This window comes from Ornithorhynchus anatinus, chromosome X3, assembly GCF_004115215.2.
Source record: "Ornithorhynchus anatinus isolate Pmale09 chromosome X3, mOrnAna1.pri.v4, whole genome shotgun sequence".
NCBI classification, from domain to species: domain Eukaryota; kingdom Metazoa; phylum Chordata; class Mammalia; order Monotremata; family Ornithorhynchidae; genus Ornithorhynchus; species Ornithorhynchus anatinus.
In genome coordinates, this window is record NC_041751.1 from 25381292 (window position 1) to 25402106 (window position 20815).

General features: G+C 47.6%; 1 protein-coding gene across 6 annotated transcripts in view; it reads right to left on the reverse strand.

The window, feature by feature from the left end:
• The window catches only part of APC (APC regulator of WNT signaling pathway), a 121601-nt gene that overhangs the window by 56659 nt on the left and 44127 nt on the right, over positions 1–20815 (reverse strand). The window contains exon 1 of one of the 6 annotated variants that reach the window (XM_029054017.2): positions 15106–15182. The exons of the other annotated variants lie outside the window; for them this stretch is intronic. The gene's annotated coding sequence lies outside the window, so the exon portion shown is untranslated. Of the gene's footprint in view, positions 1–15105; positions 15183–20815 lie in introns of those variants that run through there. 6 annotated transcript variants of the gene reach the window in all.

Consider the following 20815-nt stretch of genomic DNA (forward strand, 5'->3'; position numbering starts at 1 on the left):
GGAAGATCGTAATAACTGTGGTATCTGTTAAGCACTTACTATGTGCCAGGCACTGTACTAAGCACTGGGATGGATACGAGAGGAAATCGGGTGGGGCGCAGTCCCTGTCCCACATGGGGCTAGCAGTCTTAATCCCCATTTTACAGATGACGCAACTCAAGCCCAGAGAAGTGAAGTGACTTACCCAAGGTCGCCCAGCAGCCAAACGGCAGAGCCGGGATTAGAGCCGAGGTCCTTCCGACTCACAGGCCCACACTCTAGCCACTAGGCTACGCTGCTTATTATTAAGCGCTTACTGTGTGCCAACTACTGTACTAAGTGCTGGGGCCCTAGGAGATAATCAGTTACGCCACAGTCCCTGTCCCATGTGGGGTTCACAGCCTGGAGTCTCTTCCTTCTCTTTCTACTGAATTCTTCCTGTGCCCAAAGAGTTGAAATTACTCTTAGGGTCTGGTCGAGTCTACAGCAGCCCTCTCCTATCTAGTAACGTGTGTTCCACCGTCCCCTATGCCCAAACGATCCTGGTGCAAGCAACCTCAATTAACAAGCAGTGCACATTCAGGAAGGCAGAAAAATAGGAGGCTGTTTACCTCGCGTATGATGAAGAAGTACGAATTCTTTACTGATGAGGTTAAGCATTCCGACGGGAAATACAGGCACACCCGACGATACGGTCGTATCGTGTGTCTCGAGAAACGTGGATGTATCTCGAGCGGCTGTATAGCGGGAAACGTCTTCCCATAGATTTACATGCAGTAAATTGGGATCCGTTCCAGAACCTCTGGAAAAATATGAAACGCCTTCACATGCGATATCCGGTAAGACTTCACACCGCTAAACTATTCTTCATTTGCTAACGGAGCAATTCAAAGCACAGAATCATAACATTAAATGAGAAGCCGAAAGACCATTATGAGTCTCGGCAGACGGCAGTAGAAGCTTACTCTGCTCACTGGGGTCGTGGTTCGAAAATAGTGAAAAATGTGTCCATCTGAGGTTGAGCAGCCGCTGCCTTCTTTTCCTTATGAAAGCACCATGTAGCAGGCTAAATCCTTCAAGTCCCGAGACCCTAATTCCCCTCCCGAGACCCTGGCCGAAGCCGAAAAGTTGGGCTTCAAGTCTGTGTCAGTGATGGGGTGGGACGGGATTCCTTGCAGCTAACGGACGTAATGTCTCACGGGGCCTTTGGACCGTTGGGTTGTCTTCTTCCAATTCCAAGCGCTCAGTACGGTGCTCTGCATGGAGTAAGCGCTCGCTGCATACCACTGATCGGTCAATTGGTTTTAGCTCCTGGGACTACGTCATTAATTAGTGAACGACGCAATCTCCAGATTCGGACCCAGCGTGGTCGTTCCGGAGCAGGGATACGCCTCTATTAATTCATTCATTCAATCGCATTTATTGAGGGCTTACTGTGCGCAGAGCACTGTACTAAGCACTTGGAAAGTATAATTCAGCAACAGAGACAATCCCTGCACACATCGGACTCACAGTCTACAAGGGGGGAGACAGCCATCAAAACAAGTAAACAGGCATAAACAAATATTCCACTAGTATAACTTGCCCCTTTTAGGAAGCAGGGACATTGAGGAATGATTTGAAGAGAAAAATAAACACCTGTAAATAAAATCAGAGCAGTACACCCAATCATCATACCAAAACCAAGGTTGCCCACATATGATAATCTGCAGAAATCTGAGACCTACGAGATGCAGGTGAATGGGAGTGGAGGAAATGTTCATGGGAACGGTAACCTGTATCCCATTACAAAGCTCCCTCCCACTGTTCTCACAGGCAACACACACCTCCTCCTTCTTTCGCTCCTACACAGGTTTTCTGGAGGCAATTTTTTTTTTTTACGGTATTTGTAAAGTGCTTATTTTGTGTCAAACCCTGTTCTAAGCTCTGGGGTAGGCACAAGTTAATTAGGCCGGACATAGCCCCCGTCCCGCATGAGGCTCACGGTTCAAGTAGGACGGAGAATAGGTATTTAATCCCCATTTTACAGGTGAGGAAACTGAGGCACAGAGAAATGAAGTGATTTGCCCGAGGTCACACAACAAGCAATTGGCAGAGCCAGGATTAGAACCCAGGTCCTCCAACTCCCAGGCCCGTACTCTTCCTACTACGCCACGCTGCTTCTCCTATTCCCAAACACTCCGTTTCCAACCCACTCACATCTTACAATGTGTAAGACGGGATAGTCTGAAAGTTGTAGGAGAGGGCTAAATGATGAGCAACCATTACGCCACCGTCAGACACAGAATACCGGACTAGATGGACTGCGGTTCTGGTTCTGACCCCGCATGGCAACTGCTCATGTTCCTCTGAGCTGGACCTGTAGGAATCCTGAGTGGGGGGCTGAAATCCAGTTTCGGAAATGACCAACCGGGAGACAGAAAGCTACAGAGCCACCCAGGAGGGCCCATTTGACTTCAGAGGGGCCCAAACTGGCTCCACAGCATCCACTTTGGCACCCCTACACTAGAGAAGCAGCATGGCGTAGTGGATAGAACACGGGCCTGTGTGTCAGAAGGTCATGAGTTCTAATCTAGCAGCGTGGCTCAGTGGAAGGAGCACAGGCTTTGGGAGTCAGAGGTCATGGGTTCGAATCCCGGCTCTGCCACTTGTCAGCTGTGTGACTGGGCAAGTCACAACTTCTCTGGGCCTCAGTTACCTCATCTGTAAAATGGGCATTAAGATTGTGAGCCTCACGTGAGACAACCTGATGACCCTGTATCTACCCCAGCGCTTAGAACAGTGCTCTGCACATAATAAGCGCTTAACAAATACCAACATTATTATTATTTTTAATCTTGGCTCTGCCACTTGTCTGCTGTGACACCTTGGGCAAGTCACTTCACTTCTCTGAGCCTCAGTTACCTCATCTGTAAACCGGGAATGGAGACTGAGTCCCAAGTGGGACAGGGACAGTGTCCAACCCAATTTGCTTGTATCCACGCCAGCACTTAGTACAGTGCCTGGCACATAGTAAGCGTGTAACAAATACCATTATTGCTATCAGTCGTATTTATTGAGAGCGCTTACTATGTGCAGAACACTGTAGTAAGCGCTTGAGAGAATAAGATACAACAGAATTAGCAGACATGTGAGCCCACTGTGGGCAGGGACTGTCTCTGTTGCTGAACTGTAGTTTCCAAGCGCTTAGTACAGTGCTTTGCACACAGTAAGTGCTCAATAAATATGACCGAATGAATGCCCACAACGAGCTTACAGTCTAGAGGGAACTAGACCTCTTCTCTTCACTCTCTTATTCCTTACCCACCCCTTTCTACCAAAAATAGGGCAAGTACAGTCCAGTGAGTCCCAGAACCTTTGGAGTTTAAAATTCCATCCGGCGGCCTACAAAATGTATCATTAAAAACCTAAAATGTATGGTCTTCACTGTTCTTTGTGCACCAGAGAGCCTGGACTTGAAGACCGCACAAAACTGTTCACTTACCCACAGGCCTCTGGGCGCCGCCAACATTTGAGGAACGGGCGGAAAGGGAATCAGACTTGGAGAGTGATAATCAAAGCAATGTAGGCTTCTGTTAATGAGAGTTAATTATCTGCAACTGGCTTCAATTTCTCTTTAAAAGAGCATGAAGTTAAGGATTCAGAATAGTACACCATTTACTTAGAGGTGGTGATTTCATTTCAAGATACACACAAGTAAAAATAGGTTCTCCAAAAGTGGGTAGCCACCAGGCCAGACCGTGGTGGGGTGAGCTCCGGATCATTTCCAGCCTCTCGCTGGCTGGAGCCAATGAAACGGGATTTTTCCTACCCAAGAGAATAGGCATGAACTCCACTGAACTACGGCACCAGGCTGCATTTTTAGTATGAGGTATCTGGCAACTTAATAAACCACAAGAGGAAAGTTTATGTGGCTACACATTCCAGACTCCCAAGATAAAAATACATCTTTCAATTCATAACATTTTATAATTATGGTTTTTGTAGCCTATTCTACAGTGTAGCATGCCTCAATCTAGGATCATACAATATACTGTAACAAAAGAGGGATCTGGGTTATATTTAACACAATTCATGCTTTGGGTTACTAAATATATTGCCAAAATTTTATAATCGAAAAGCTAAAAGGTATGGTCTTTACTGTTCTTCGTGCACCACGGAGCTAAGACCTGAAGGCCGTGCAAAACTGTTCACTTACCCAAAGGCCTCTGGGCAGACATCTGAAGAACAGGCAGAATGGGAATCAGATTTGGAGAATGTCATATGTTCTGGGGGGGATGTTGTGACATTTCAGTCTCTAGTCCCTTGTCCACTTCCTCTGAGCAGTGCAAGGATATCAGATTCTCCCCTCCACCACCACTTCAGCTCTTCCCCTTCTCACCCAACTATCCCACAGCCAGCTGCTCTCTGCTGAGCACTTCTCCTCCAAGAGACCTTCCCTAAAGCCCTCATTTCTTTTTCTCCCACTCCCTTCTGCATTGTCCTGATTTCCTCCCTTTACTCACCTCCCTCCCTTCGGGTCCCAAGGCATTCATGTATACATCTATAATTTACTTATATTAATGTCTATCTCCCCCTCTTGATGTAAGCTCACGGTGGGCAGGGAATGTGTCTAATGACTCTATTGTGTTGTACCCTCCCAAGCACACAGCAAACTCTCAATATATACGACGGACTGATTGGAAGTAAACCTGAACTCCCAAGACCTCCTGAACCGACCTACCTGCCCCAGCGTTCTTGGGCCCCGGTGTAACCAAGGGCTGGTCCAGGGTCACCTCCTAGGCAATCGATCAATCGTACCTATTGACAACTTAGTCTGCACAGTGGACTGTACTAAGCTCTTGGGAGTTAACAGACCCGATCCCTGACCTCAAGGATCACTGCCGACGGGGCTGAAAGCGGCCCTCAGGGGAGACAGACCGATCCTGACCCAAACGAAGGGTTTAGAGCTCCAGCGACGTAACTGTAACAGCTCTTTAACTGGTTCCATTACCTGAGGGACGCTTCTTGGAACGCTCCCTCTTCGCTCTCCAGTATCCGGTGGATGGCCGTGCTCCATCTCCCCCGTCCTCTACGATGACACGCAGGGACAGCACAGCACGGGGCAACTGTCCCCCATGCTACCTGTTCTACTCCCATGAAGAGCGGGCCGCAGGCCTGGGGGAGGCGATGGAAACTAGGAAAGCTTGGCGGGAGATGTGAGAGGAATGGGCGGGAATGTTGGGCTGTGACTGAGTGGAACCTATGCAAATGCCATGGCCAGTACTAAATTTTGGTGGCCAACCGCTGGCTGAAAATGTTTATAGACTTATTTTAAAACTACTGTGCATTCATTAAAGAGGAAATAAACACAGGACAGACAGTAAGTCGGCTTGAGGCTTTCCCTCTCCTAGTTTGGTCTAACCCCTCAATCTCGCCTCATCTTTGGCAGGTCTCCTGCTCTTAAGGCTTTGGGTTCCAGCTTCTGCCACCTCCGGAACCTGCTCCAACCGTTTCTCTTGGTCCCCACTTCTTTGATTAAATTAGGTAAGCTATACACACTCTGTCCCGACTCCCTGCTTGGGCAAGTTATCAGGCAGCTTTCAAAAGCATTTCAGCACGTAGCCTGCCCATTCAAGGGTCTCTTCTAATTCGTGGTTCTTTAAGGCACCAAAACTGAGTGAGACGAAACTAGTTTCCTGGGAAGTTAAGACACAAAGGTTGGGGCTGAGGGCTTCTCTGGTGCCAAAATAGCATTTTTTATTTTTAAAAAGGGTTAGGATTTCTTCAGACACCACTCCTGGTCACCCAATCGGAGCCACCGAGCTCCTGCCATTTTAGGATACAGTAAGATCCCAGATGAAATTCAACATTTGATTATGATTTGATTAGTTTCAAGAAAAAAAAATCATCTCTCTCACTCCCCAGGCCTGCAAATTTGCCTTTACCCCATCGTAATAGACACTTCAAATGCATTTCACAACTTGGCTCCAGTATCTGAATGGTGCCAAAGGTCTAACGTCCACATTATTTGGCTTCATTATTCATTCAGCTACACTTTCGATGTGTTTTATAACTATTCGATATTTTGCCGAATATGCCTGCAACACCAACAGTACGAGAATCATCCCCACGTAAAGGACAGAAGTATGGATTTAGAGCACAAAAGATTTTCCTGAGGTTGTACTGCAAGTCAGGAAACTTGCCAGGCATTCTTATTAGTGCTGCCCCACAATACCCCCCTCCCTTTTTAAATGGTATTTAAGTGCAAACCATGTGCGAGGCACTGTAGTAGGCGCTGGGGTAGATACAAGCTAATCGGATCGGGCACAATCCATGTCCTACATGGGGTTCACAGTTTTAATTCCCAGTTTACAGATGAAGAAATGGAGGCACAGAGAAATTAAGTGACTTACCCAAGGTCACACAGCAGATAAGTGGTGGAGCTAGATCGGAACCTAGGTCCTTCTGACCCCCAGGGCCGTGCTCTATCCATTAGGCAATGCTGCATCTCTGACCCCTTAGCAACGTTTTCTCCTAACAGTTACCACCATCTCCAACCACATTTCATTACAAGACAGGTCAGAGGGTGGATGCAACAAATATATTCACTGAGCTCTGCATTTTTACAATTTTTCACTTGGTGTTCACAAGAGTTGTCAGATGACAAAGATGCGATATGGTTTTAGTTAGAAATAGCAACTGCTTCCTAATTAGCACGTCACCTAAACTCAATTTTCCAAACAAGGGGCCCTGGAGAAAAAGAAACATATTACTCCTCACAGGTTGTTTTTTTTTTTTAACATGGCAACAATTTTTGTGGTCTAACAATAAATTATCAGATAATGGCTTCAACTCACCATGTTCCTACCAAAAAAAACAAAAAAGAAACCCCAACCCACAGGTTAAAATATTACAAGGCTGCATAATCAATCTTCTGGACCACTATTCAGATAGCTGTTAGCTTTACTGGCATTGTTGTGGTTTTAACGTATGTGGATTAATGCTTCCAAAATCAAACTCTACCATCATCTCTCAGAGAAGAGGTATGGAACGAATATTCTTAAAAAGAGTATTCAATGTCGTGCAGGGTTGAATTCCATGCAAGGTGCATTTACTGCTGCACTGCACCAACAGAGGGAATTGGAAATTGTGCTCCTGGTCAGGGGGATAATGGCGGTCCAAGAACACAGGGCATGTAATCCAGGAAGATCTACCTGATGACAGGAAATCCACTTACCTGTGTGCCTTCATCCAGAGCACGAAAAAGGAGAGGAGAGTGACTAATGACCTCTACACCACCGCCAATGATATATTGACTATAAATTGTATTAGGAAGAAAATGGGCATCCACAAGAATGGAGGGGGAATTTTTTTTTTTATGGTATTTGTTTAGTGCCAGGCACTGAACTAAGCACTGAGATAAATACAAGCTAATAGGATTGGACACAGTCCATGCCCCTCAAGGGGCTCACCGTCTTAATCCCCATTTTCCAGATGAGGTTACTGAGGCACAGAGAAGTCAAGTGACTTGCCCAAGGTCACAGACCAAGTGAAGGAACCGAAATTGGAAGCCAGGTCCTTCAGACTCCCAGGCTCATGTTCTGGCAACTAGACCAAGCTTTAATTTTTCTTTGTCAAGCAGCTGCCCTACTTCACGGGTGTATTACTTGTGTGTAATCTTACAAAATGCTTCAACTCTGTGCTTATTCTGCAAGTATGTGCAATAAAATCTCATTAATTCAGGTCCCATTATTGAAAAATGTATGGAAATTTGGGCTGGCCTTTTCCTCTTGGTTCTGCCTTCAGTCCCTTTCTACTGCTGCCAGAGGAAGCCATGTTTTACTGCATTGGGTTTATCTGAAGTAATTTTGATCAACTTATTATCCAAGAGGAGAGGAGTGCCATTTTCACTGATTTCATTTTTGTGTGTAGATTTTGTGAGAGCAAAATTACAGTCCTTTACAGAATTTCACTATCATTTTCAAATCATCTTTTTTTCTTTAATCCCTTTCCGTGCCCCTGAAAAATCTGCAAAACCAGATTAAATCCAGATTTTATTAAAACCATCCTGTCAGAGATAGGGGAGGCCTGCCTGACATCTGGGCACACTAATCCAAGCCAGGGATACATGCTCTGGGCTCAGGGCGGCAGATAATGGAGCAATAACAGGGGTTGGAAGAAGATGGGGGGGGGGGGGAGAGAGAACCACCCACAGCTACGCTCTTCCTGCCCAGATAGGTTGATGGAGGCCGAGGGCATACACTCCTCCCAAGATGAGCACCCCTACAACTGTGAGAGGATAACCTATCAGCCGGGCTATTTTCACCCCCAAAACTGCCCAGAGCTGAAAATGAAATCTCAAAACATCAAAAATGTACTGTGTTTGTATTTCGATGAGTGCATGATTATTTTCACAGACTTTTCCTGTTTTTTTTTTTTTAAAGACCAACTTGGGCTGAAAAAAATTGATATTGGTGGCAGCACTGCAATACGGCACAGCGGGTAAGAAAGGTGCCGCTTTTCTTTCTGCTCCACCTAAACCTTCCAATTACACCAGAAATCCCAAGGACAAAAATGCTCATGTGGTACTTCGAAGAATGCTAATGCAAAAAAAATATATATTAAACAAATACCTCATCAACTATTCTTTCCTACGCCTCTAACTCTTCTCTTTGGCAAAAAAAATAAAGTGCTAAGGACAGTGTTACCGAACCCTCGAACGATAGCTGGGCGGGGGGGAGTCTTGCTCGGGTTCTCCTTCAGTGGGGGGAGTCGCTAGATCAGGCTATGGGACCAGGCTCTGTCAACCCCCAGGCTGAAAAATGTGTGTAACTCAATTAACCACATCGCCTTTGGGAGGAAGCACCTATCAACCAAGTCGGCCCTACAGTCTTCTACGGTGACAATTTCAATAAAACTAAGATCATTCAGAAGACAAGGGTGGTTGTGGTCACAGTGTATGAAAAGCAACACTTTAAAAAAAAAAAACAAACCCTGAAAAGAGTGAACAAACCAGAACGTGGACAGGTGAAAATCAAAAAAAGTGAGCAGAAGACGAGAAGTCAGTCAGGGCCAGGAACTGAAAAACCTGGCTAAAACTGTTCCACCTGCACGGGAGAGTGCTTTGGGTTTATATTTATTTTTTGGACAGCAGGATTTTTGCAATGCCCCAAATCACTTTTGCGATACCAGGGAAACGTTCTACAGGGCATCTGGAAAGCAGGCCCCAGAGGGATCATCGGACATATCCTTCACTTACCTTTCTAAGTAACTTACATGTTACCTGTAATAGTAGTTCTCCAAAGGTGTGTGGCACGCCAGATCATGAATAATCATGATGATCTGATCTGCTCTCTGCCAGATCTTTCCCAGTCTCTGAGGTAGGCAGAAGACCAGTCACAAAGTTTTTCTGTTCAGGTAGGTAGCTCCGCCCTCAGCGGGAAGGCTTCCTGACCTGGAGCCAGTTTACCTTGGTTCACTTCCTTCTGCCTCGAAAACAGAATTGAATTGGTCTTTCATGAACCAAGGAGGCAGGACTTTCCTCGCCCGGAGAAGGCAGAGAAGTTATAATTTTGTCCTTCTCCCAATGGCATGACATGCCTTAAGGGAGTATCTCTCTCTCTCCAACACAGACGGGGAGAGAGAGGGGACCCTGTGACCACCCTGGAGACCCAGCCCCTCTCTTCTTTCTACACCCTCTGAGACTGCCGAGGAGCCTACTTTCCCTTATAGGGTGGAAAGGGTGCCCCGATCCCAAAACTGCCCCAAAATGGCTGCCTTGTTCAGGTGCCCAGACCATATTGGGGGCTAGAAATGAATAAGCCATTTTTCACATCATCTGCTCTTAGGGAAATAGGGGACTGCAAATCAAAGCGATAAAATAAGCACAGAAAGCTTGGTGTAAAAAACCCCAACGGGACACTGAAGAGCCCCTCTCATAAGATAAAATAAAACTGAAGTCCTACATCCAATCTGAGGAAAATTATCATTCAAATGAAAAAACTGCTGCATGTCTTTTTTTTTTTAACTTATTGTTTTATTAACGTTCTCTGACCTCCCTTCGCCTTTCTGATTAAGGAATGGGTCCTGGGCCTTTGCTGTATTGTATTCAATTATTTTCACCTCAACATGAAAGCACGCTGGAAGGATCTTTGCCAGAGATATATCAATACCACATTGGAAATTAGAAGTTACGCTTTTATTTTTGCATTTGGATTTCTACTGCTCCCACGTTTCCGCTATATCGTTAAAGGTTCCCCCTGAGGTGAACCAAAGCAGGACGCAGTACCTCCCACTAAAACCCGTCGCTCCTCATAGCTCTATTATGACATTTTCACCTGAGTCCCTCAAATGCCAGCTGTGTTTCCTGCAGCATTGCTCGCCCCTCTCCTCTCCATTTCGTGAACACTGCAGATGAGCTGTCTGCAATCTACAGCCAAATGAGGCAACACAAAAGAAGTAATATAAAGGGAGGAGGAAAGAGAGAGAGAAAAGGGGGGAGGGAGGAGGCTAAATAAAAATAGACCACACTTTAAAAAAAAATATGAAAGATGAAAATTTAGCACAAGGGTCAGTCAGAAAGGGCGATGAAAAGAAAAAGGAAACCAGCCCGGTATTTTTCTGGAAGTTGCGGGGGGGCTGGAAATTGGTGCATTGAAGATTCTCTAAGTTACATTAATAAAACCAGAGTTTTCAAAGGGTTTCCACTCAAGGACCTTCTTGAGAAGCTGCCTAAATTTCACACCAGCCTCCCTGTTCTTTTTAGGTAAGACCATTTCCCTGCCTAATCCCCTCTGTCAGAGACTGGAGGGTAAGGTGAGCTCAGGATGGGTGAGGCTTGAAACCGGGTAACATTTGGGGTCCCTCAGAGAAACCTGAGGGCCAGAGGGGGGAAAAAACCCCAAAAAGTGAATTTCTCTTTTCCATAAAACAGGCATGACTTATGGAAGGAGATCTTCTATCGTGCCTTTTCCCACTAAGTTGTTTCCCTGTAGTTAGCAAGGCTCTTGAGGAGAAACATTAACTCTTTCAGACCTCTAGGGGACCTTTCAGTACATTGCTGCATACATGGTACATGACTGCTGCAATGCAGCAAACGGTACCCTAAAGATCTTGAAGAGTTAATGCTCCTCCCAGAGTACTTTACTTACTATCAGGGAGCGCTGCTTAGCCCAGAAAGAATTGGGTTCCCTATGGCAAAAGCATTTCTTCTCTTCTGCAGAACTTTCGCATATATTACCGCAGTCCAGTTTATCTCCACAACAGTCCTGGGCCCTAGACGGTGGGAGGCTGAGATGAACAAATGTTGGCTCAGTTGATTAGTCAAACAAAATTATCCCTGTCAGATGCTCCCTGCTGTTTGTTAGTATGATGTCTTTCGAGATCTACCTCTCACTGTGTTAAAATTAGAGGGCGAGCCGGGTTTGCCGACCTGGATTTTTTTTGCCCATCTGTGACATGTGTATTATATGCTGAGCCTGGGCGGTATCATTCATTCCCATTTTACGGATGGGAAAACTGAGACCCGGAAAGATCAGCCGGCTGACCCTTGCCTGAGACCACACACGCTTGCCCGAGACACTGAGGTCATAAAACTAGGAAGCAGCGGGGCTTAGTGGATAGACCCCGAGCTTGGGAGGCGGAGGTCGTGGGTTCTAATCCCGGCTCTGCCGCCTGTCAGCTGTGTGACTTTAGGCAAGTCACTTAACTTCTCTGTGCCTCAGTGACCTCATCATGGGGATTAAGACTGTGAGCCCCACGTGGGACAACCTGAGGACCTCCTATCTACCCCATCGCTTAGAACAGTGCTTGGCACATAGTAAGTGCTTAACAAACACCATCATCACCGTCATCATAAAACTAGAACCCGGGATTCCTGCCTGCCACCAGACCTTCCTCAACCCCAAGTCATCTACCATTTGGAAATGAGCCTTTATTGAAGCCAAGTGGCAAACGATGGATGGGAGTTTCAACTACTGGACCATAGTATACTTCCTTGATTCCGCAGATTAGACAAAGGACCTTCTTTCTAGATTTACACGATGAAATCAGAACTGGGCTCCGTCCAGAAAATATTAATGACATTGTGAAAACTTTGATATCCCTGACTCAACTGGCACAGAAAATTTCAAGGCATGAATCTCTTAAATGATTAAAGACTTAATAGACACATTAATTTTAGCTTTCATTGTTTAGTCAAGATGACACCACTCCCAATCCAAGGTGGGAAGTTCCCTTGATCATTAGTCACCACTGCATTTAGAACTAAATGCCAAAGAGAAGCATGTTCGCCCCAAATCTGGGCAGATGACACTAAGTTCTGCTCCGGTGCTCAACATTTGCGCACCAGGATTCTAGAGGTCATACCGAATATCGTAAAGACAAAGAGTTACTGTGCAGGAGGCTGCTTTGAGCTGATCGCTGAACTGCTCGTCTGACCTCAGCTCCTTTTCGCTCGTTTTGCGTCGTCTCTCTCGTTCGAGGGTCGGGAAAACCTCAATTCTGGCCCAAACAGCCAGCTGGACTATTATCCCCCCAAATTAATTTTTAATGAAGAAGAAACGCCAAAAGTTGGGTCATATTTTAGTAGATGATTCACTGTCTTGTGTTCCTGCCGCTGTTGTTTCCAAATGCTGTAACTCACTAATTGGAATGCCTTACCATCACAACCCAGAAAGACAGCTTTCCCTATATGAGTTGGACAATGAGAGACAAGGTCCAAAAGGTCCGTTTCTGACAACTACCAAGTGGAGCTGGGAAAAGAACCACCACTCTTCTCCTCAGTTTTTCCCCACTGAAGCCTAAGGATAATGTTTCCAGACCCTAGATATCTGCAAATGCATTTCACATCTCTGGCTGAAAAACCACTACTTTAAGTAGGGCTTTTTGTTTCTTAAAAAATAAATTATCGATCCGCGCTTGACTATCCAGCCAAGGAAATGCATTCGATTTTTCTTTTATTCAACACTATAAACTGGATTCCATCATCTGATGTAAATTGCTGCTGATCTTAATATCCTAGGAATGCTTTGTCTTATACCTAATCTGTACTGACACTTCATTGGAATTCATTCACTTTGAGACACACATACCTTCCAGGTGGCATTTCTTTTTCGTCCCAAATACGCTCAGTCTCCAAGGTCTCTACTCAGATTTAAAATTCAGACTTTTGAAAATCAAACCTATCAAACCAATATCAACCCCAAGATCCCCCACGTGTACTATCTCGGATCAGAAAATCAAATCGGTCATACTAAATGAACAGGGTTTTAAACTTCCTATGCAGAAATTCTGTCACAAATCCTTAACGGCTGCAGCTCATTTCACTCTGATGGAACGCTAAATTCAACAGAACCAAGTACAGAATAAGGATTCAATATAAATATTTTGGAGTGTGTTGGGAAGTCTCATTTTTAAAATGGTCAACAGTCCAGTTCCTGCTAAGTTGCAATGATGAAGACACTGGGGGAGTTGGGGAGGGGGGGAGCGGTTGGGGAGGGGGGGAGCGGTTGGGGGGGGGGAGAGAGAGAGAGAGAAAGAGAGAGAGAGAGAGAGAGAGAGAGAGAGAGAGAGAGAGAGAGAGAGAGAGAGAAGGGAAAAAAAAGAAAAAGATGTACCCGAGATTCCGGTTTGTTTGTTAAATAATTACCAGGGCGCCTTTTTTTTTTTTTTTTTTTTTTGGAGACAGCATGTCATATCGTGAGCACGTTTAAGGAGAAATCACTGTCACTGGTCTTTAAAAGGTTTACATGGAACAAGCGCCATCTCTGCCGGGGGTGTGGCAGGGTACATATGTAAAAAGATTTCGGTATTTTAGGCCCCAACATTCACTTTTACTTAATTCACGGGATGAGTTCTCACACGATGCCTAAACGTCTCCACTTAAACGCATCCCTCGCCTGCAAATTGCATCTTTTGAGCAGAACCTTCATCGTCTGCGGCAATTAAGAGAAAAGCCAATTTCCTTGAAACACTCGCCTCTCGACTTCACGCAGAGTTCACGCGAGGCTCTTAAAAAAATAAAATTCCACCGACTCCAAATACCCGACTAAAGCACTTATCCCCTTATGCCCTCTCGACCGACGATTTTTATCTACCGACTGATTTGCTTTCGGATGACCTAATTAATGGAATAAAAGCCGCACCTAACAAAGGGAGAGAAAGGACCGCGGCTTCATACATAATTTATTAAGATTTCCTATAGGAGCCGGGGTAGATCCGATCTATCTGACCATCTCTTTTGTGAGGTTACATAAAAGTGCCCGTTAATTTCCCTTACATCAGATACGGACATTCCACCCGTACCCCACCGGGGGGAAAAGCCCCACTCCGACTTGAATATTTTAGCCGCCCCAGATGGCAACTCGCCGTCGAAACCTCTTACGGATGGATCTCGGGATGCAGCGGGGCGGCACGGGCTCTCGTTCCTCCGCAGGAGGGAAACGTGCCGCCGCAGTCAACCGCAAAAAGCCACCACCACCAGCGTCTCGCCCTAACAAAGACACCGGGAGCTTTTCGCAGCATCGACGGGGAGCTCGGCCCCGACCCGCACGCTACCGGCCGCCCCCCATTCATCCTTCTCCCCCCACCCCCCCAAAGCCGACGCGCAGGCTCGGCGTTACCTGCCTCATCTTCCCCCTCCTCTCCCCGGGAGCCCTTCATGACGGATCTGCTAGATTGGGCTCGGGGCCGTGGCGGCGACGCTCGTCGGGGGCTGAGGGATGGCAGCGCTGGCCGCCGCGTCGGGCTCTCCCGAGCGCTTAAGGCAGCGCTCCGCACGCAGCGAGCGCCCCGGAAATGCCACCGAACGAATGGGGGAGTGAACGGAGGAAGGAGAGGAGGGCTTTCGCTCCTCGCGACGCATCTGCTCCCTTCTTTGTTGTCCTGGCCCCGTTTCCTTAGAGACCGTTAGCCGCTTTTCGATGCCGACGGTCTTTTCTGACTCCCAACCCCTCCGGGCTCCGGCCCCCTCAAGGCGGCGGCGGCGGCGGCTGCTTCTCCCCCGCCCCGCTCTCCTTCGCCCGCCCCCCGCCGTCTTCTGTCATCCGCCCGGCTGCAGGGGCAGGAGAAACAACGGCTTGACGTGAGGGCCCGCAACCCCCGCCCCGCCGCGCCAGCTTTCCCTTTGGGGCGAGCGGCACTCACCCCATCTCCGGACCCGGTCGCGCCTCCATTCCCTCGGCGGTGACACCCGGCGCTCGCGCTCCCTCACGCCTCTCCCCTCGGCCTCCCCCCGCCGCCCCCCCGCGGGCGCGCGCCCGGCTGCGCCGATGCAGCCACATGCCGGTCACGTGCGCGCCCGCCCGGCCAATCAGCTCCCCCGGCGGCTCTGCCCCCATCCCCCTCCCCACCCACACTGGGGGCGCCCTCACCTTCCCGCCCCATCGGAATGCCGGTCCGCACGGCACCGGACCGACCGGTCGGGGGAGGACGACACGACCCCCGGAAAGGTTGGCTGGCTGGCTGGCAACCGCCACCCCCCTCCAGTTAAGACGACAAAAAAAAAACCCACCCTCCGAAAAGCCCCGATATGGAAGGCTAATAATGGTAATAGCAGTGTTGGTGTTCGTTAAGCGCTATGTGCGGAGCGCCGTTCTAAGCGCTGGGGGAGATACTGTGTCATCAGGTGGTCCCACCTGAGGCTCACGGTCTTCATCCCCATTTGACAGATGAGGCACAGAGAGGGGAAGGGACTTGCCCACAGTCACACAGCTGACGAGTGGCACGGTCGGGATTCTAACCCATGACCCCTGACTGCCAAGCCCGAGCTCTTTCCACTGAGCCACGCTGCTCCTCCGCTCCGAGGCGGGGCACCTCACTCTCCAGGCTCCGGTCTCATCATCTGGCATCCACCCCCGCGTTCGGCACAACGCCCGGCGCATAGTAAGCCCTCACACCATCGTCATTATCCTTCCGCATTTTTTTAAGCACGTCCGGGCTCCGATCTGATCGTCTCGCATCCAGCCCACCGTTTAGCACGGTACCTGGCACAAAGTGAGCACTTGAGTACCATCGTCATTATCCTTCCGCATTTTTTTAGGCACGTCCGGGCTCCGATCTGATCGTCTTGCATCCACCCCACCGTTTAGCACGGTACCCGGCACACAGCGAGCGCTCAGTACCGTCATTATCCCTCCACATTGTTTTTTTAAGGATGACGAGCGATGTCCATTTTTTTTTCCAGCAATACATCCGTCAACCGAGGCAAAAATGCCTAAGGTCAGCATTCGAGCCGTACTCCGGCTGATCACCGACCAAGGGTTTGATACGTGTTCACTCCCTATTTTCACAGCTCCGCCACACGAGACCGGATCCATTCAGGGGATCGGGAATTAAAATGGGAAAGGTTTTCCACCCTACTGTGGAGGCACAACATTCATTACCGGGGTTTCCGACCAAAGCTTTCAGTATTTAAATTAAGTGTCTGAATTTAAAAGAAAAACCTCCGGTTAGAGTATAGCCCCCCCTCCTCCCCCCAAAAAGAATCCTCATCACTAGATATGCATTACACAGTGTTCAGAGAATACATTTGTATTGCGGACTTTCACAATTTCTCTGTTCTGAACAGATGATCGTTTTATCACAGACTATACAGACGACATGCATCTTTACAAAACGTTCTGGATAATAGCCTTTCCTGGGCTCAATAAATGTATCTAGATGATTACTCAGATGTGATTCCAAAATCAGCTAAAAAACGTTTTAGTTTCAAACTGATTCAGAAACATTTTATGATCAAATTCTCCGATGAAAATAAAGATTCTCTATAGCTGCATTTTCAGTATTCTGAATAGGGCACTGATAATGCCTCTGGGGGGGGGGGGCGCAATAAACCCAGATTTTATTACTTAACCTGACACATCCTTAGAACCCCTTGATACATCTTATTCATCATTTGGGTGAAATCACTAGGATTTCTAGATAGAATAATCAATTTGGGTTATTACTTTGAGCGGTAGTGCCCAGCAATAAACATAAGACCACAGAAATAGAAGGAACTCTAATAATAATAATGTTGGTATTTGTTAATCGCTTACTATGTGCAGAGCACTGTTCTAAGCTGCTGCTTCTAAGCGGGAGAATCATGATGATGATGGTACTTATCAAGTGCTGCTTACTAGGTGCCAGGTACTGTGCTGAGCGGTGGGGGTGGATACAACAGCGTGGCTCAGTGGAAAGTGCCTGGGCTTGGGAGCCAGAGGTCATGGGTTCGACTCCCAGCTCTGCCACTTGTCAGCTGTGTGACTGTGGGCAAGTCACTTCACTTCTCTGTGCCTCAGTTACCTCATCTGTAAAATGAGGATTAACTGTGAGCATCACGTGGGACAACCTGATTACCCTGTATCTAGCCCAGCACTTAGAACAGAGCTCTGCACACAGTAAGCACTTAACAAATACCAACGTTATTATTATAATCTGATCAGACACAGGCCCTTGACCTAAATGAGGCTCACAGTCCACAAGGCAGGGAACACAGGTATTTAACCCCCATTTTAGATGAGGAAACTGAGGCCCAGAGAGGTTAGGTGATTTGCCCAAAATGTCACAGCAGGCAAGCATCTCCAGACTCCTAGTCCCATGCTATTTTCACTAGGCCATTCTATCATCATGACAACTACACTGGGGAAAACACAATGAAAATTAGAAGACGTGAACTCCGCTCTCAAGCACTCAACTCTACAATGGGATGAAACATGCCACACGCAAAAATTTCAATTCGCAAAACTGGCAAAGTCCAAAGTAACTCAGTAACAAAGAATAAGGCATTTTAAAACAGTTCAGTTGAGTCTTCCTAGGGTAAATCATCTGTCAAAGTCCTCAGGATGTTGACTGCCAAAGTACTGAACCAAAAGGGAGACTTGCTTCTTGTCAGCTAGTGTAAGGAGAGAATGGAGAGGAAGCTGGGAGTCAGGGAAGAGTGAAAGGGGAAAAAGAAGAAGGAAAGGATGAAATAAAAGAAATCTGGCTAAATTTTCTGCAATAGCATTCTAGGAAAAAATGATCACACCTTCAAACTCAAGCCTACACTTAAACCATACAAGGAAGACACTTGCGTCTTCTTTCTTCCTTGGCCACAATCTTTTAAGTGCTCACTCCCTGATAGTTCCTTCCCCTCTGTCTTCAAAAATGCCTGTCTTCCACATCCCTCTCCCGCAAAAACCCTAACCCCACTAATCCCATCCAGCGATTGCCCACCTCCCTCCTCCCACTTCCTCTCCTCCAGCTCCCTTCTCGACCCTCTGCAATCTGGTTTCCACCCCCTTCGCTCTCCTGAAACCGTTACAACCAAGATCACCAATAGCTTCCTTCACGCCAAATATAACAGACTCTACTCTGACCTTATCCTCCTCACCTTCTCGACTACCTTCGACATTGTGGCCCACTCCCTTCTCCTTGCAAGATGATCTAACCTTGTTTTTCTGACAGTCTTCTCGTTCTTCTCCTATCTTTCTGGCCAAACCTGCTCAGCATTTGTCCTCTGGACCTTCATTTGCCTTTCAACCCCCAACTGTGGGCATCCCTCAAGGGTTGCTTCTGGGTCCCATTCGCTTTTCGGATTGAAACTCACTCCTCTGGGGAGCCCCCCAATCCCGTGGCTTCACCTACCGCCTCATTGTGGTTGAATCCCAAGATCAACCTTGCTAGTCCTGACCTCTCCTCCTGCAAAGTCACATTGCCTTTTTCTCCACGACATTAGAGAAGCAGCGTGACTTAGTGGAAAGAGCATGGGCTCGGGAGGTTGAGGTCATGGGTTCTAATCCCGGCTCCGCCGCTTGTCAGCTGTGTGACTTTGGGCAAGGCAATTAATTCCCCTGTGCCTCAGTTCCCTCATCTGTAAAATGGGGATTAAGACCGTAAGCCCCACGTGGGACAACTTGATTACCTTGTATCTATCCCAGAGCTTAGAACAGTGCTTGGCACATGGTAAGCGCTTAAATACTATTATCATCATCTCTACATGAATGCCCCTCCAGCACCTCAAGCTCAATAGGTTCAAAAGTGAATTCCTCAGCTTCCTTCCCAAATCCCCTCCTCCACCTGGCTTTCTCACCACGGTCGACACGGACATCCTTGCCGCCCCTCAAGTCTGTAACCTTGACGCTTCCTTGGACTCTTCCTCCTCCTTCAACCCACACAGACTGTTGCCAAATCCTGTAGGTTCTTCCTCCACAATACTACCAGAACTCCCCCCTTCTTCTCCATCCAAAATGCCACCACCCTGGTCCAGGCACTTTTCTTAACCTGGCTTGACTCCTGCATCAGCCTCTTCAGGGACTCCCTGCCTCCAGTCTTGCCCCTTTACAGTCCAAACTCTTTCCCTTTCTGATGGTGCTTTCTAAGTGTCGGGTACACTGTACTAAGGGGTAGATACAAACTAATCAGGGTGGACACGCTCCCTGTCCCACATAGGGTTCTCCATCTTAATCCCCATTTTACACATAAGGTAAGAAACATGGAGAAGTGAAGTGACTTGCCCAAGGTCACATAGTAGACACGAGGCAGAGCCGGGATTAAAAACCAGGTCTTTCTGACTCCCAGGTCTGTGCTCTATCCACTAGGCAACACTGCTTCTCACAACTTCACTCTGCTGCCCCTATTTTTCTCAACTGTTGATCTGCGTATCTCTCTCCACTCTTCAGAAAGTTATCCATTGGTTGCCCATTTCTCGCTGCATCAAACAGAAACTCTTGACAATTGGCCCTTTAATTAATCAATTGTATTTGAGTGCTTACTGTGTACAAAGCACTATAGGTACTAAGCGCTTGTTTAAGGCACTCAATCAACTCTCACCCACTCTACTTAACCTCACTCTTCCCTCACTGCACCCTAGCTTACACACCTTCTTCCTCACAAGTGAACTCTCACTGTACCTCATTCTCTTTCCCACTAACCTCTTACTCAAATCCGCCCTTCCTACACGGTATTCCCATCCCCGTCCCATTCTTTGGGTCACTGCTCTCCGTATTTTCCAAGCCCTTCTGAAATTTCCTCCAGAGATTTCAGGCACTTCCCCCTCCCTCTGCTGTGGGATCCTATGAGGAGGGGACAATGGCCTGGCTCCCCCCAATCCGGGTGGCTTGGGGGTGGCAGAGCTCTGGAGCAGCTCTGGTGTGGGCACGCTGGTGATGACCCCTCCCAGTAACGCCCTTCTTCCACAGCAGCCACTGCCGAAAGGCTGCGGAGCCAAACGGGAGCCAGGTGTTGCCGGGCTATGCTGTTTTTGGCCGTGGCTGCTGCGGGAAGAGGGCATCCCATACACGTGGAATGAATTAAATGCCTATTGTGTGTAAACCGTTGGACAAAGTGTTGGGAAACCATACACCGTGAGCTCCATGTAGAACCAGGACTGTGTCTGATCTGACTGTATTGTATATGACTTTAACACAATCCTTGGCACTTTGTAAGCACTTAAAATACCACTATTAACATCACTGCTATTCTGGTGGGACACCAATCCATTTTCTCTCCCATTCCCCTTCCACAGATTATCCCTACCCTTTGTCTATGATTCTCCAGTCCGTTCTGCCCCCACTCAACTTATGGGTAAAATCGGGGTTTCTAAAAGCAGGATCACAGAGGAGTTCTGAAGAATCGCAAGCCCTAGAGTTTTAAAGAGTTGTTTCGTGGTAGAGACAATGCAGCTCCTTAGGACAAAACTCCTCCTTGTAGTCTCCTTTCCCTAGGCTTGCGGGGGAGAGTCTGCTTCCTTGCAAGGCCCTCTCGCATCACAGTACTCAAACACCCCTCCTTGTTGGCCCCTCTTTTGTGAAAGGAAAGATGGAGCTTTGATTCCTCCATCAGCCAGGGAACCTGTCATGCTTTGTGGGAGCGGGGCAGTGGAAAGACGGGAAGA